Raw genomic sequence first — 15,635 nt, 5'->3', positions numbered from 1 at the left:
GCAATCTTTTCATTCAGCATGGTTACCAGTAGTGTTTGTGGAGGATTTTGGGAACTCCCCTCTGTTTTATTCATTAACTGCTCTGTTGCCTGATTATCATGGGTGGTGGGAGTTGAGATACCTAGACTTTCCTTTTTTCTTCTGTTTCTCTGACTTGTTCTGCCAATTTGGGTATGAAAGCAAAACCAATTCTGAGATAGAAGACTATTTTAAAACAAGCATGAACCATAGACCTGACACATAGACTGACACAGTCAAACTGTCTACAGAAGCAATCTAGTTCAACAATAAACTAGGAATCAATGGACAAAGAAAAATCAAATAAAGAGTCAGCAGACCAGAAATTAATAGGTTTAAGGAGAATTGTGAGTAGAAAATAAGATTGGAGCAATGTAGGGATGGAAAGTGAGAGAAGGAATATAACCCATACCTAAATTCAGAGAGAGGGAAGTGATAGAAGGAAAGGAGAAGAGAGAGAAAGAAAAAGGAAAAATTAAAAAATTTACTGTGGGGGAGGGACATACAAAGCAACAAAGAAATAATCTTATAAATGTGTTAGAAAATATCGCATGAAAGAAAAAAAACATTTGAATACATAACATAGGGTTCATTTTCCTAACATCAACTTATCTGTCATTTTCTCCTTAACCCCTGCTTTCACTGTACTTGATGACAGTATAATTTGTGGAAGGGAAGGGAAAAAACAAATTGTTTAAATAGGGATACAGATGGACCCATTGCAACAATGAGATGCACAAGTTGTTATGTTGAAAACGAACTTTACAACTTTGGTGGGGGGAGGAGGATTGGGTGTGGGAGTGGGGGTGGGGGGTAGGGTGGGGGGAGGACGGGAAGGGAAGGGGAAACGAAGTAGGAGGCTACAATGCTTGATAAGGAATGTACTCATGATATTGCCCATGTAATTATAACCCCTCTGTACAGTATTTTCACAATAAAATATAAATAAAAAGTAATTGAAAATTTAAAAATGAAACACTTTAAAATTATTTAAGCATAAATACATATTACTACAATTAAAGGAGTCAAGACTGACAGTTTGTGAACTGAGTAACTGATATCTGAATTAAGTATGCACATAATGAAGGATAAACTATAATGATTGAAGACAAGTATACATCTGGTGACGAACAAAACAGCACTTAAGGCAAAAAAAACAAAACCCAAAAGGACCAAAATGGAAAAGATTATAAAGAGAATTAAAAAAAGAAACAACAAAAACAAATCAAGAAACCTAATATTTAAATGATGAAAAAAACCAACAGTTTTTTTCAGATTCTTTAATTGTGATTAAGTGATTACATAATTTTTCTAATTTCACAGTATTGTGGAATAGTGATGCTAGTTAAAGTCACAAACACATTCTAACTTTCATGGGGCAAATTGTCTGTCATGGTCAATAACATTTATGAGTTCTATGCACTTTGACAATACAGTTATTTCTTCCACACTGGGTGATGTACATTTCTTTTGTTTTGCATAGAGTCAGCTGTTCCCTCTTTCCCACTTGTTCCCTCCCTCCCATCGCTGCCATTGAGTTGCTTAGTTCATTTTGATCAATGACCAGTGCAGCTGATGGGTCCGGCTGTTCCCTCTAGTTCTGTGTCTTCCTCCTGGTTTCCCTCTGGTGTGCATATATATGCCATATATGTGATCAGCAGCATGGGGTTATTTAGTAGTGATTCTACCAGATGAGTGGAAGTCCTTTGTTTATTTTTGTTGTTGTTGTTCCTAATGTGATATTTATTTTCAAATTTTTTATTGTGAGTCCTTTGTTTTTTAAGTCTTGTCATCTTTGTCATATCAACTTTACATTTTTGGATTCAACATCCAGTTATGAGGGAGACCATGTGTCATTTGTCTCTTTGTTTACCTCCCTCATCATGATTTCTTCTAGCTCCATCCATTTCCCTGCAAATGCCATTATTTTGTCGTTTCTAAAGGCTGCATAATATTCCATTGTATATAGATACCACAGTTTTTGGATCCATTCATCTGTGGTGGGACATCTGGGTTGTTATCCTATCATGGCTATTGTGAACAGTGCTGCAATAAACATGGAAGTGCATGTGTCATTTTATACTGGTTCCTGTTGTTCAGGATAAATGCTGAGAAGTGGTATGGCTGGGTTATAGGGAAGTCAATATTTTGCTTTCTGAGGACTCTACAGACTGCTTTCCAAAATGGTTGTATAAGTGTACATTCCCACCAGCAGTTCCTCTTTCTCTGCATCCCCTGTAGCATTTATCATTGGCTGATTTTAGAATGTGGACCATTCTGATTGGGGTAAGGAGGTATCTCAGGGTTTTTATTTGCATTTCCTTTACAAACAGGGATGGTGAACATTTTCTCATGTGTTTCTTTGCCATTTTTAATCTCTTCTTCTGAGAAGTCTATCTTTACTTCCCTTGCCCATTTAGAAATTGGGTTGTTAGGTTTGGGAGGGATTAGTTTCTTGAGTTCCCTGTATATACTGGATATTAACCCCATGTCTGATATATTTCTGGCAAATATTTTTCCCCAGTTAATTGATTGTCTCTCTAGCTTGGTTGCTATAGCTTTAAATGTGCAGACAATTTTTAGATTAAAGTAGTCCCATTTGTCCAGTCTGTCCAGTTTGCTGTGACCCCGGGACTCTGTTCAGGAAGTTCATGCCTATGCCTATAAATTCAAGAGTCTCTCCTACTCTGTCCTGCAGTAGTTTCAGAGATTCAGGTTTGATGTTAAGGTCTTTTATCCATTTTGAGTTGATGTTGGTGCATGCTGATAGGCTGGGAGCCACTTTTAGTCTTCTGCATGTAGCCTCCCAGTTTTCCCAGCACCAGTAGTTTAAGAAGCTGTTTCTTCCACTGTATGTCTTTGGCTCCTTTGTCAAATATCAGCTGATTATAGGTGTGTGGTGTTATTTCTGAATTTTCTATTCTATTCCGTTGGTCTTCGGGTCTTTTTTGTGCTAGTACCATGCTGTATTTGTTAGTATGGCTCTATAGTAGAGTTTGATGTCCAGCATTGAGATCCCTCCCATGTTGACTTTTTTGCCTAGAATTGTTTTGGATATTCTTAGTCTTTTGTTGTTCCATATGAATTTTTGGTTCGTTTTGTGTATTTCAGAAATGTACCTCATTGGGTTTGTTAGGAATTGCATTGAATTTGTGTACTAATTTTGGCAGTATGTCCATTTTCATTATGTTAAGTCTGCTACCTAAGAGCATGGAAGGTCTTTCCATTTCTTAGTGTCCTCTATAATTTCTTTCTTTAAGTTTTTATAGTTTTCATTAAATAGTTCTTTTACATCTTTGGTTAGGTTAAATCCTAAATGCTTTATTTTTGGGGATGTTATTGTGAATGGGATTGCTTCCTATATTTTCCTCTCTACTTGTCCATTGTCAGTGTACAGGAAGACGACTGATTTTTGTGGGTGGTTTTTGTATCCTGCTACTTTGCTAAAGTGGTTTATAATTTCTAAGAGTTTGGGGATGGAGTTTGTGGGATCATGAAAGTAGATTATCATCTCATCTGAAAAGGTATAGTTTAACTTCTTCCTTCCCTATGTGGATCTTTTTAATGTCTTTTTCTGGCCTTATTGCCCTGGCTAAGGATTCCATGTCTATATTGTAGAGGAATGTAAACAGTGGGCATCCTTGCATTGTTCCTGATTTTAGGAGAATTGGGTATAGTTTTTCCCCATTAAGTGTAATATTCAACCAACAGTTTTTTAAACCAAAAAACATTTTAGCAAAACTAGGCAGAAAAAAAAAAGGGTTCTTCAATTTTTTTTGATGGGGGGAATCTTGTGTCTCCCTGTGTCTGTAACCAGTCTCTTTGTGGAGTCTTTGTTTTACTTGTGGTGTTTGGTTTTCCTGTGGTTTGGTTAGTTTCTTAAATCAGCTTGTTTGAGCAGGCAAATGAAGCTCTGTCTTACTCGAGCCTTTACGACAATCCTCTCAGGCTGGTTCAGTGGAAGTGTGATCTACTTCGACTATGATAAAAGAGAGATGTGGCTGTTTTCTCCAGCTTAGAGTTGCTGTGTGGGAGCTAGGTTGTAGTCAGCGCTGTGGAAAGTTAGCAATCAGTAGCTTTCTCCTGGATGGTCTAGGTCCTGAGAGAGTCAAGCAGGCCAGCGTGGAGCTATTCTCAGGATTTACGTGAAACAAGTTTCCAATTATTTTACTTTTACACTCCAGCAGCTGGAGTTGCTACCTTTGCTGCATGGGTAGGTTAGCTTCTGTGTCTATTTAACCACTGATGGACAGTCTGCCCTGCACAAGTGGAGCTCCCTCTGCTTGGGAAGGACAACTTTCCACAAGGATTGAGCTGAGACCCACAGGTCAGTTTCCTATGACCTGTTGAATGGCTCCTTATTCTAAGGCCTGAGTTAGTTGTTAGCTGCTCTGGCCTGTTCTTTCTCAATATCAGACATGGAGTTCTTCTCCAGGGCTGAGGGATGAGCTACCATTCCACTGCTGCTCTATAAGAAGGAATGAGGATGTCTTGATGGTACTCGCACCTTTCCCTTGGTTTCTGAGCCATCTACCGTATGTGACTATCTATGGTTAGCAGGATGAAGATTTTCACTCTGTCAGTTCTTGCTTGTGGTGAGTAGAATCTGCTTTTACACTGCCTCTGGTGCCTTTGTCCTGGACTCCTGCTATAGATATGGTGGCCACGGTAGCAGCTGCTGCTGCCACTCCCACAAACCCTAGAGTGTTCGAATCTGTCTCTGGGACCAAGCTACCTGAAGTTTTTCTCTCTGGCCAAACTCTTTGTACTATGATGGCATACTTGGTGTGACTCTAGCCTTAGATTTGCCACTGGAACAGTAAAACTGGTTTCTACCTGAGAGCTTATTTAGCCCCCATGTTCTCCTCCGCCATCTTCCTCCAGACTCTCTTGGTTTACATCTTTACCTGCAGCAACTTTTTCAAAAGTTAATGCAAAGAATAGAAATAATAGTAGAGAGAACATCTGAAGAGACAATTCTAAAAATGATAAATAAAACATGACAAAATCTACAAAGCAGTATAATTTTATCATTTAACATATATCACATTTCAAGAAATGTCCTTGAAGATAAACTTCTGGACAGTAGGAAAAATATTGGCAACAAACAAAGTGCATGTACATGAAGTATGACTGAACAATCACCTCTCTCTTGCTCTCTCTGTCTCTCTTTGATCATACATACACACACATACAAACACACACATGTACATACATACACACACATACATAGACACACACACAATAGATTTTTTTTCCATTGTAAAAGAAGGATGCTTTCTGTGAATGGCTATGGAATGATACAAGTATATATTGTTAATAAATTGAAGAATTATTTGGAATATATTTCATATAAAGTTGAAGAAAAACTATTTGGTATTCTAATATTAGCAGGAAAAAAACCCCTAAACTACAAGCATACAGCAAGTGAGTGTGATACCCAGTATCTATGATACCCATCAATGTGACAGAAGGATTAGAGATGTGATTTTTCTTTGAACATGACTTCCTTCATTGTGTTAATTCTCACTTGGTGTGCAATATCAATAGATGATGAGAAAAATAAAGGAAGGTGAAATTATGATTCTTTAAGAGGAAAAGGAAAATGTGAATGTCAGAGAGAATATTTGTGAATAAGAATCCACTCTCTTGAATGATTAGCTAGCCTTACAGTCAGGTCAGTAGGTAATTTATTAAAAATAATATACAAACCTTATTCTAAAATATCTAGGTGAACATAATTTGATATAATGAAGGTTGGAATTTTATTTCTCAAGTAATGAATTAAAATTATGAATTAAAGAAGCACCAATCATACAGTTTTCATCTAAAACACCCCAGATCTCTGTGACCAGAAATGTAATTGAGGACGAAGAGCTGAGACATTAAATAGTACATCATAAGAACACTGAAGAATTCCTAAAACATTTTTATTCTTTCCTTTTTTGGAACCAGGAAGCAACATAGTATGTCAAGCACCATTGTCATCTTCATACATAATGCTCATCTCATGACAAAAGAAAGGGTTTTCTTTTTATTCAAATAAGCTCATGAAAGTCCATGATTTAGGAAATCAATGGTCTAGAGAAGATAACAGGGCATCTCCTTCTTCTATGACCATCAAGCAGGTGTTTCCCAGATCCCAGGAAATTAACAATTGAAGAAGATGACATCCAACTGGAACTGAGAATTTGAAGACAAGCATTCCTCTTTGACCATCATTTCTTTCTGCCCAATATGTCCCAACAATGACCAGGGAAGACATTAGCCAGAAAAAGAGATGCTGCCTGTTAAAGCTCTTAGGTGCTTGGACTTTAGTTTCTGTGAAATCAAATGATTTATTGGGTCATGACACATAACAAAAGAAAAACATCACATGCTAGGATAAGTTCCTATATCCATCAGTGAAAATACTGAATAGAAGTAAGACCATTTTTCTCTGTATCTAAACACCAAGAGCATTTTTATCAACCTTCACTCTTGCAATAATTCTATATTAGCTAGAAATGAGAGAAGTTATATTGTACACACAGAGGTCAAATTTGGCTCTTTGTAAACAATATATTTGATGTTTAGGGAATGATTGGGGTTAGCAGTCTATAAATTCATTGTTACTAAAGATTTCTAAGTTGAGTGTGGGTGGCTACTCAGGTTTTAGTATTCCAATTAACTTTCAGAAAGCTTTTGTCAAACTTTCATTCTTTGGGCCTTTAACTTTTAAGTGATTGACTTCTCTTATCTCTCCCTTCTCCTTCTTCCAGCTTTCAAAATTTAGTATGATTGTTTTATCATGCCTTATAAATAAAGAGTAAACAGAAAGTCTAGCACAATAAAGACTAACTGAATCTCTGGAGCCCCAAGTCCAGTGTCATAGAAGTCTCTCCAGTGCAAACTAGGGAGCATTGGCACCAAGGATTTCCAGGCCTTCGAATGACAGAAATGGTGGTGGAGTTCAAGTTCAGAGTCACTAACATCTAACTGAAGACTACATCTGACTAACTCATTTAGCCATAGTCCTAGATTATTCAAAATAAAAACATTCAAGAATGTTATGTCTAGAAAAAAATGACATCCATAGAAGATGATTGAAGAATTATATCCCTCTAATTTATATTGTGTCCCTCCAATGCTGTTACAAGGAGGAAGGAAGTTTTCAGTTTGCTTCTTCCCACTTGACCACAAGAATGGACACATTTTCCCAAGGATTGCTCATGTGTTTGGAATGTTTGCTTATGTATCAAAATGATTTTGGTAGTTTACACTATCACTCATCTTTTTGTTAAGTTATTTCTTTCTCTCAAAAGAGTTTCTATGTTGTTGTGTTTCCAAATTTTGGTCCTCTGACTTCACAAAGCTAATTCACACACAAAAAATGACAGCACTATGTTGAAGAAAAAGAAAATAAGGCTTATTATTTGTCACATGTCAAATGAGAAGAATAGTGAAGATTTTAAAGCTCTATTATCCTACTAATCAGAGAAAAGGTCCCAGTTTTAAGAGGCTGCTCAAGGGGTCTGCTCCAGGCTACATGAAAGATGTACTTCCCAAGACTAAATGGTAACACAATTGGTTATTATCTCTTGGTTTACTGTTGTTTCATCTCTTTAGTTCTGTGTTTCTCTAACAGAGATTTAATAACTTCCTGGGTTGTAGAGTTGAGAGGTGATGGTCTGTTTGGTTTGAAAGTATGTTAAACTTGTTTTCCCCATCATGGGCATGTGAGAGAGAAAGGGGAAACAAATGCAAGTTTGAATTTTTAAACATACAAATTTGGCCAGTAATACAAACTGCCTAGGAAGAATACAGAGGAGGGAAAGGAGAAGTAGAGGAGAAGTAAGGCAAAAATTTACATTGGTGTAAAAATCAGTTTTGGGAATTGTAGAACCCAATGGAACAATGCACTGAATATGTATGTTATGATTGATTATGGCAGAAGTATCAATGCATATATTACAATATAAGTTTTTTAGGAAAAAAAGTCAATGAAAAAATGAACAGATAATTCCTCAGAATATTATAGGTTAATGTAGTGATTACTATGGTAAGATTGTGTATAAAACCTATAAAGGAAAAGATATAAGTAAGACAAAAATATTTGAAAAATAACTCAAAAAGAGATTTACTTTTGCATTAAAGAGATCTACTGAATCACAATCAGGTAAACACGGATAAAAAGCTGTTACACAGGAAAGGAGAGTCTTCAAGAAAATTATGTCTATTTGCACAGGAAAATTCTATAAAGTCTTGGATTAATTTTATCATTAATAATTGAAGTTAGAGTATAGTAGAATGGGATATGTGACAATCAATAGAAAAGCCAAACAAGAATATTGTATTCATGACCCCATACCTCAAAATTGAAGGCAAAATAATAACATTGTTTTTTTAACTGCAAATGAAGGGGAATTGGTATCTGCAGATATACTTTGGCAGAACTAGAAGCCTTTTAGAACCAAAGGAAGTGATAGGAAGGGCGCTGAACCTATGAGGGGAAAAGCCCTCAGAAGGATTTCAGAAACAAGAAGCTGAAACCAAATAAAAGTTCTCTGTTCAACACATGTGATGGTCAAGTCTAGGAAACAAACTATAATGCCATATGTTGGGGCTGTCACCTCAGTATATTACAGCCTCTGTTATGTAGTGGATGAGGGGCCTTTGAGTAACTTGATACTGAATTCCATGGTTTGTCTGAATTGTATATCTTTGATTAACATTGTACATTTATTTTTGCTCTCTACATTAATGTAGTTTATACTAAGCAAAATAAAATGACCAGACCTGAACTTGTAAACAAATATCTAGAGAATAAATAAGAATGACTCAATATTTATGGAAATGCATCCTTATCAAGAAAACTGTAATGCATACCAGAGCAGGTTGAAGAATTAGGCAGCAGAGAAGAGCAGGAGGATCATGAAGGCATTCCCTTTCTAGGGAAAACACATTAGATGTCTCTTGCTTTACTTGGTCCCAGTTAATGTCATTTGCTCACAGCAGAGGCCCCACCCTCCTGTGTCTGTTTCCATCTCACCTGACAGTTTGTCTCTCACCATTGCACCCACCAGGACATTTGCATATTGTTCCCTAGGGAGGAGCTCCCTTGCAATTCAACATAAAAACTCAGCTCTAAGCTTGCTTGGACTGACCAGCACTGCTTACTCTCAAAATGAGGTGCCCTGTTCAGCTCCTGGGGCTGCTCTTGCTCTGGGTATTTGGTAAGAACACACTAGAGCTGAGGAAGGAGATGGGGAGGGGCTGAGCTCTGCTCCCCATGTATGTTATGTCCACTCGTGCATATTTGCCCTCTTGAATGGAAATGGATATGTATCTTTGAGAGTGAGGAAGATTCCAGAAGGAGCAAAGACCCTGTTTTACAAATTCTGATGTGTGTGTGTGTGTGTGTGTGTGTGTGTGTGTGTGTGTTCATCATGTATTTAATGAACATTTTGTTGGATGAAACAAAAAATTTAAAAAAATTATAGCCTGAAATAAGGTAAATGTGAAAATGTCTCATGATGCCTATAATTAACCCTGTCCACTTTTCTAATTATTTTAGGGTCCAGTGGAGATGCTATATTGATTTAGACTCCACTCTCTCTGCCTGTCACACTGGGAGAACCAGTCTCCATCTCCTGTAGGTCAAGTAAGAGTCTCTTCTATAGTGATGGAAACACCTATTTGTACTGGTTCCTACAGAAGCCAGGCCAGTCTCCACAAGCCCTAATCTATTTGCTTTCCAACCGATATTCTGGGGTCCCAGACAGATTCAGTGGCAGTGGGTCAGGCACAGACTTCACATTGAAAATCAGCAGGGTGGAGGCCGATGATGTTGGTGTTTATTACTTCTTTCAACATACACATGTTCCTCCCACACTGATACAGCCCTGAACAAAAACCACCCTGCCTGGTGTAGCAGAACTGTCACGTGTAGCCTTTTATAGGAGCAGCACAACAGCTTTTCTGAGTGAATGTTAGAGCAAGAAGCTAGAGAAGTCAGGATAGTAAGTCACTTGTCACTTGTGTTCTCTGAACCAAGCATTTCTGATACCCTTTAGGATATTGCAGCAAAAGCCATGGAATTGCACAGGCAGCCATATGGCTCCTTTGGCTGATGGGATGATAATGCATCATATAGTTTAATAAATACTCATTCTGATTCCATTTTCTTCTCTATCGTTTGTCCAGTGGATTTGAACGCTACCAATTGGATAGTTAATATTAAAAACTAGTGCTTTTCAAATAATTCTCATCTTTGGCTGTGGTGGTGGGATTTACCAGCTCAGCATTAACCTAAGCTATATTGTGACTTCCAGCGCTAAAGGGAACATGTGCACACAGCATGTCCAGTTGTGGGAGATGAGAGAGGGCTGCAGGATCAGTGCTGTCCCCAGCAGCTCACCAGAGTCCTCTGCAGTGAGCAGGTCACTGCTTGTGCTCAAGCGCACAGACTGTGTCCTAAGCTTCATCATGCCCAGGCTAAGAGTGAGGGAAGGATAGCTGAGTGATTGTCCATTATTCCTAGATTTCCTTCTCAGTTTCAGAATTTAAAATGATAAGTTATACAATTAAATATTAGATTTCCAATTAATTAATTAATACCTAATTTACTACATATACACAATAGACATATAGCTTTTGCATTCATGCATTTATGAAGTGTTTCTCTGTGTTCTGATAAGAACAGACTCCAGTGGATTTAAGACTCTGTTCTTCGGACTCTGCTGACTCTCCTCATTATCCCAGTCCTTCGGAAGCAGTGAGAACGGCCCTTAAGCATCCTTCCAACACAGTCCTGGCCTGGGAGCTTTTTCCTCGGCCAGGAGGCTTTTCTGGAGGTTGGTTTAAGAGCTTTGCGCCCATTGGCCTTGGCTCTTCTTGGCTTGGGCAGGCGCTCGCTGCTTGCACATGCTTATCTTGGTATTGGCGAAGCCGCAGGTACAGCTCTTGCCAGGACTCACCCTCTGCCGGTTTTTCATCCTTGAATGCTTTGCAACAGCGGATTTGCCACAGCCTGTCTGTACCAGTGTGCGCCACAGTCCTCGGGTGAGTGTTCCCTTGAGGCTGGTGCACAGAAGGGGTAGAAATCTGGGAAATGGGTGCTAGGAGAATGCAGGGCGGCCTGGGAGTGGCTGGACTGCTGTGTTGCGGGAGTCCCTGGACATTCTGGGGGCACCAGGGAGCGAGGGAGTAGGGCTTTGGTACAGAGTACAGTGGCATTTTCAGGGACTTTCTGACAAAAGGCAAGGCCATCTCTTCCCCTCCCTCTCCCTGTCCCCCTTTGCCTTCTGCTCCCCTTCCCCCTTCCCTTTCATCTCCCTTTACCCCTTCCTCAACACCTCCTCCTTCCCCTTTCCCTTCCCCTTCCCCTTTTCCCAGTTCCCATTGCACAGAGGCTCCCGGCCTAGATGAAGAGAAGGAGGGCATCCTTTTCATGTCAGGCAGCTGACACGAATAGGCCTGCAGCCCAGGGAAATTAGAGGTTTCAGTGCTGAGCTGCACCATTGGCACCCTGACTGCTTCTGTGGAATTGACAGGACTGGCTGGATTGGCAGCTGAGGTTGGCACCAGCTGTCCCGCCTGGATTTCCTGGACCTCGCTTGCCCTTGGGACTGAGCTGTGCATGGAATCCGAGGGTCTTCTGGGGCCGCTGGAGCCATTCCTTTTCAGGCCTCCTTGAGCCAAGGCAGCAGCATGAATCCTGCCCTTGGTCCTCTGTCTCCTCGGCAGCAGCTGGGTCTGGTTGAGGGCATCCTTGAAAGACTGAGGAGGTGCCAGGAATTCATGCTGTTGCTGGGATTTGCTCTGGTGATTGCGCCCGCGCAGCTTCGCTGCCTGCATCTCTGGGTTGCCAGAGGTCTGCTTGACCTTAGAGGGCAGGGGGCCTGAACCTCTCTTCCCCTCTTCAGAGGATCGGCACCCATCTTTTGGTCTGCCCCCAGCCTGTCCCTGGGGTTCCCAAGGGAGACCTTCTTGTGGGAGCCTTGGTGGGTCCCGAGGCTGAGGGAACGGTCGGCATGCGTTGTCAGGCATGTCCCGGATATCAGTAGGCCCAGGGTCCCGCGAGATTCCAGAGCTGTCCACAGCCCAACGATGAGACCTGCTGCTGCCCCCAGAGGACTCTGGGTCCACTCGGGGACGCTTCTCCTGCCTGCTCCTGGGACAAGGGCTGGCAGACCGCTTGCCAGGTCCCTGGAACTCACACAGCTCCCCGGGCCGTGGGGGCTCTGGCCCAGAGTTGGGACCTCCCCTCCCGTCTGCCGTTTCTTTCCCCCCGGAGCCCCAAACCACACTTGGGTCTTTCAACTTGTCCTCTTGCACCCACCCTGACTCTGACAGCCCAAGAGCCTCCTTCCTGGGCTCTTGAGCGCCATCCTGTTCAGAGACCTGCTGTAGAATCGCCGAAAGAAGTGCTGGGTTGCAGCCCAGGAGTGCCAAGGTCTCCCAGCGTGTGTCCAGCTCCTTTGCCATACTGTCCACAAGCAGGTGCTTCCTAAAACCCTTCACCATCTCTCTGACACCCGAGGCGCCAAGGATTTTTGCTGTGATGGGCAAGACCGACAGCAGACTCAAGGATTTGCGGAGCTCCTCCGAATGTGTGCTGGAGGCCAGGTGCTGTTGGAGCAGCCGCACAGCTCCCCACACCCACTCGGCGGTCAGTGTCCCCATGCCACCCCTGGCCATGTCTACAGAGACGCGGGAACCACACACCTGGACTCCTCCATCTAGGGGTTCACTCGCCCTGCTCTGAGAGGACACATCCACATTTGACGCTTCCAACAGGTCCTCTTGCTCCCTCTCACCTTCCTCCACCTCCCTCTGCCCCTCCCCCTGCCCAAGCTCATACTTCCTGGGCTCTAGACCTCCATCCTGGTCAGGGACCTGGCTCAGAGCCTCTGATTTGTGGCTCAAGGTCTTCCAGTGTTTGTCCAGTTCCTTGGCCAAACCAGCCACCTGTGGGTGCTTCCTAAAACTCTTCACCACCCTTCTGACACCCTTGGTGGCAAGGATTTCTGCCGTGATGGGAATGACTGAGAGCAGCCTCGGAATTAAGAAGCTCCTCTGTGTCTGTGCTGGAGGCTAGGCGCGCCTGGAGCTGCCGCACAACTCCGCACACAGACTCGGCATTCTGCATCCCGATGCCACCCCCGACCATGTCTACAGAGATGCTGGGCCCACTCACCTGTGTTCCTGGATCCTGCGGGTCACTTGTCCTTCTCTGAGAGAACGGATCCACCTTTGAGGACTTCAACATGTCCTCCGGCTCCGGCTTCCTTGTCCCCTTCCACTCCCCCTCTCCCAGATCATCCTTCCTGGGCACTTGACAGCCATCCTGCTCAGGAACCTGGCTCAGAGCCTCTGATTTGCGCCTCAGCACAGCCAAGGTCTTCCAGCGCTTGGCCAGCACCTTGGCCAAACTGCCCACCTGCTGGTACTTCCTAAAACCCTTCACTGTCTCTCTGACACCCATGGTGGCAAGGATTTCTGCCGAGATGGGCATGACTGAGAGCAGCCTCAAGGATTTGTATAGCTCGTCGGCATCTGTGCTGGAGGCCAGGCGCTCCTGAATCTGCCTCACGGCTCTGCACTCCCACTGGGCTGCCTCCATCCTTCTGCCAACCCCGTCTATGTCTACAGAGATGCCCAGGCCACTCACCTGGCTTCCTGAATGCCGTGGGTCTCTCACCATGCTCTGGAACTCTTCTTCTGGTCAGTCGCTGTGAGGCATGTAGGCTTCTTCATGGTACTCTCTGCAGTCCAGAGTGACCCTGCCCACCAGCTGCCTGCCTTATATAAACTCTTACTGCCCCACCTCTTCCCACATTTCCTCCTGTAAGCCACTCCCTGTCTCAAGCCTGTCACACCCTTACATCCTAGCAGGGGGTCTCCCATGATGCACCTTGCCTGACCCTCCACAAGTCCCCTCCCTACAACTCCCAAGGATGGGTGTAGACTCTGCTCTTCTTAACCGGAACTCCTGTATCAAGAGATCCCCCACTATTCCCCTGACATGGGGACCCGGGGATGGTGCAACTGGCAACTTCCACTAACACTCCCTCTCTATCTGGCCCTGTATTTTCCACCTTTAAAGATAAGCCATAACCCTAGACATACTTTTGTAGTTGCTCCACAAACTCCAAGGCTATTGTCGCCGATTTGACCTCAATGTCCTTCATTACCTGATGTGCGTTGGCACTTCTGGGATTGGACACTTGCTGAGGGAGTCGCTGATCCCGCCTGCACCAGTCCAACTAAAGGCAGTGGCCATTTGCCTGGTCAAGTTTAATAAATATATAAATGAATGAATAAATATGTACATATGTGTGTGTATTTTAACCTATGTATATGTGCAAACATATATACATACATATATATATACACAAACATATATAATTGTATATAATTATTTATGGTTTATACATATATATACATATATATGCAAATCTGTACTGGTCAGTGTTTTTTCCCAGTCTTTCCTTCCTCTTTTGTTGTTCCTTTTGTGTTTGTGGGCTGCTGGCTTGCTAAGGAACTGTTTTGTTTGCTTGCTTTGTTTCAGAGACAGGGTCACACTGGGAAGACCAAGTTGGACTGGCGCTTTGAAACCTGGAGATTCTGCTGCCTGTAGGCTGAGCACAGGTGTGGACCATCAACACTGAGCTCCTACTCCCTGTAGTTAGGGTATGTTTTGATCTGAGTTTGTTGCTTCTGTTATGGTAGGAAGCAGGTTGGGTAGATGGGAGAGAGTGCCTTGATCTCCTCCATCACATGATGTGTGTTGGCAGTTCCCAGGTTGGATAATTGTTTAGGGAATTGCTGCTCACTCTTGAAATAATCTAACTGAAGCCACTGGCTATTGATCTTCTAGAGATAAGTGTATATATATAAGTGTATTTTCCCTTGTGTATATATGTATATATGCATACATATATACACATATATGTACATATGCATATGCAAAAACCTATACAAATGTACATATATTGCATGTATATGTGTGTGTGTGTCTGTGTGTGTGTTTGTGTGTGTACAGTTGAATGTCTTTTCCCAGCCTTTCCTTCTGCTTCCTTGGTTCCCTGTAGTGTTGTGAGACTACTGGTTTGGTGGGAACCATTTTATTTGCTTGCTGGGTTTCAGTGACAGGGTCCCACTGGGAAGACCAGGTTAAACTTGAGCTTTGGAACCCGGTGAGTTGGCCTCCTGTAAACTGGTCCCACAGGTGTGGACCATCAACACTGATCTCCTAACCCTCCCTGCTGTTAGGGTGTGTTCTGATCTTAGCCTCTTCCTTGTTTAGTAGGAAGCAGCTTGGGTCCATGGGAGAGAGTTCCTCAATGTCTTTCATCACCTGATGTGAATTTTCATTTCTCAGGTTGGATAATTGTTTAGGGAACTGCTAATCACTTCTGCACCAGTCCAACTGAAGCCAGTGGCCATTTGTCTTGTCCATATATATATATATACACATATATATAATTTATATGTACTTATATATACTTATTTATATATACTTATATAAATTTATATGTTTACCTATGTATATGTGTGAATATATATATATATATACATATATATACCACTTTATATGTAGATATATATGTGGATATCTATCTATCTATCTA

The 15,635-nt window shown here is 42.1% G+C and overlaps 1 gene segment (V, D, J or C); it reads left to right on the top strand.

Annotated features, from left to right (window-relative positions):
- Nucleotides 1-15,635, top strand: part of LOC122116814 — a 474,299-nt gene that overhangs the window by 92,256 nt on the left and 366,408 nt on the right.

Source organism: Dipodomys spectabilis, unplaced genomic scaffold (assembly GCF_019054845.1).
Source record: "Dipodomys spectabilis isolate Male_0828 unplaced genomic scaffold, ASM1905484v1 ptg000137l, whole genome shotgun sequence".
NCBI lineage: Eukaryota > Metazoa > Chordata > Mammalia > Rodentia > Heteromyidae > Dipodomys > Dipodomys spectabilis.
The sequence above is the reverse complement of the archived record's forward strand: the minus strand, read 5'-3'. Positions and strand labels throughout refer to the sequence as shown.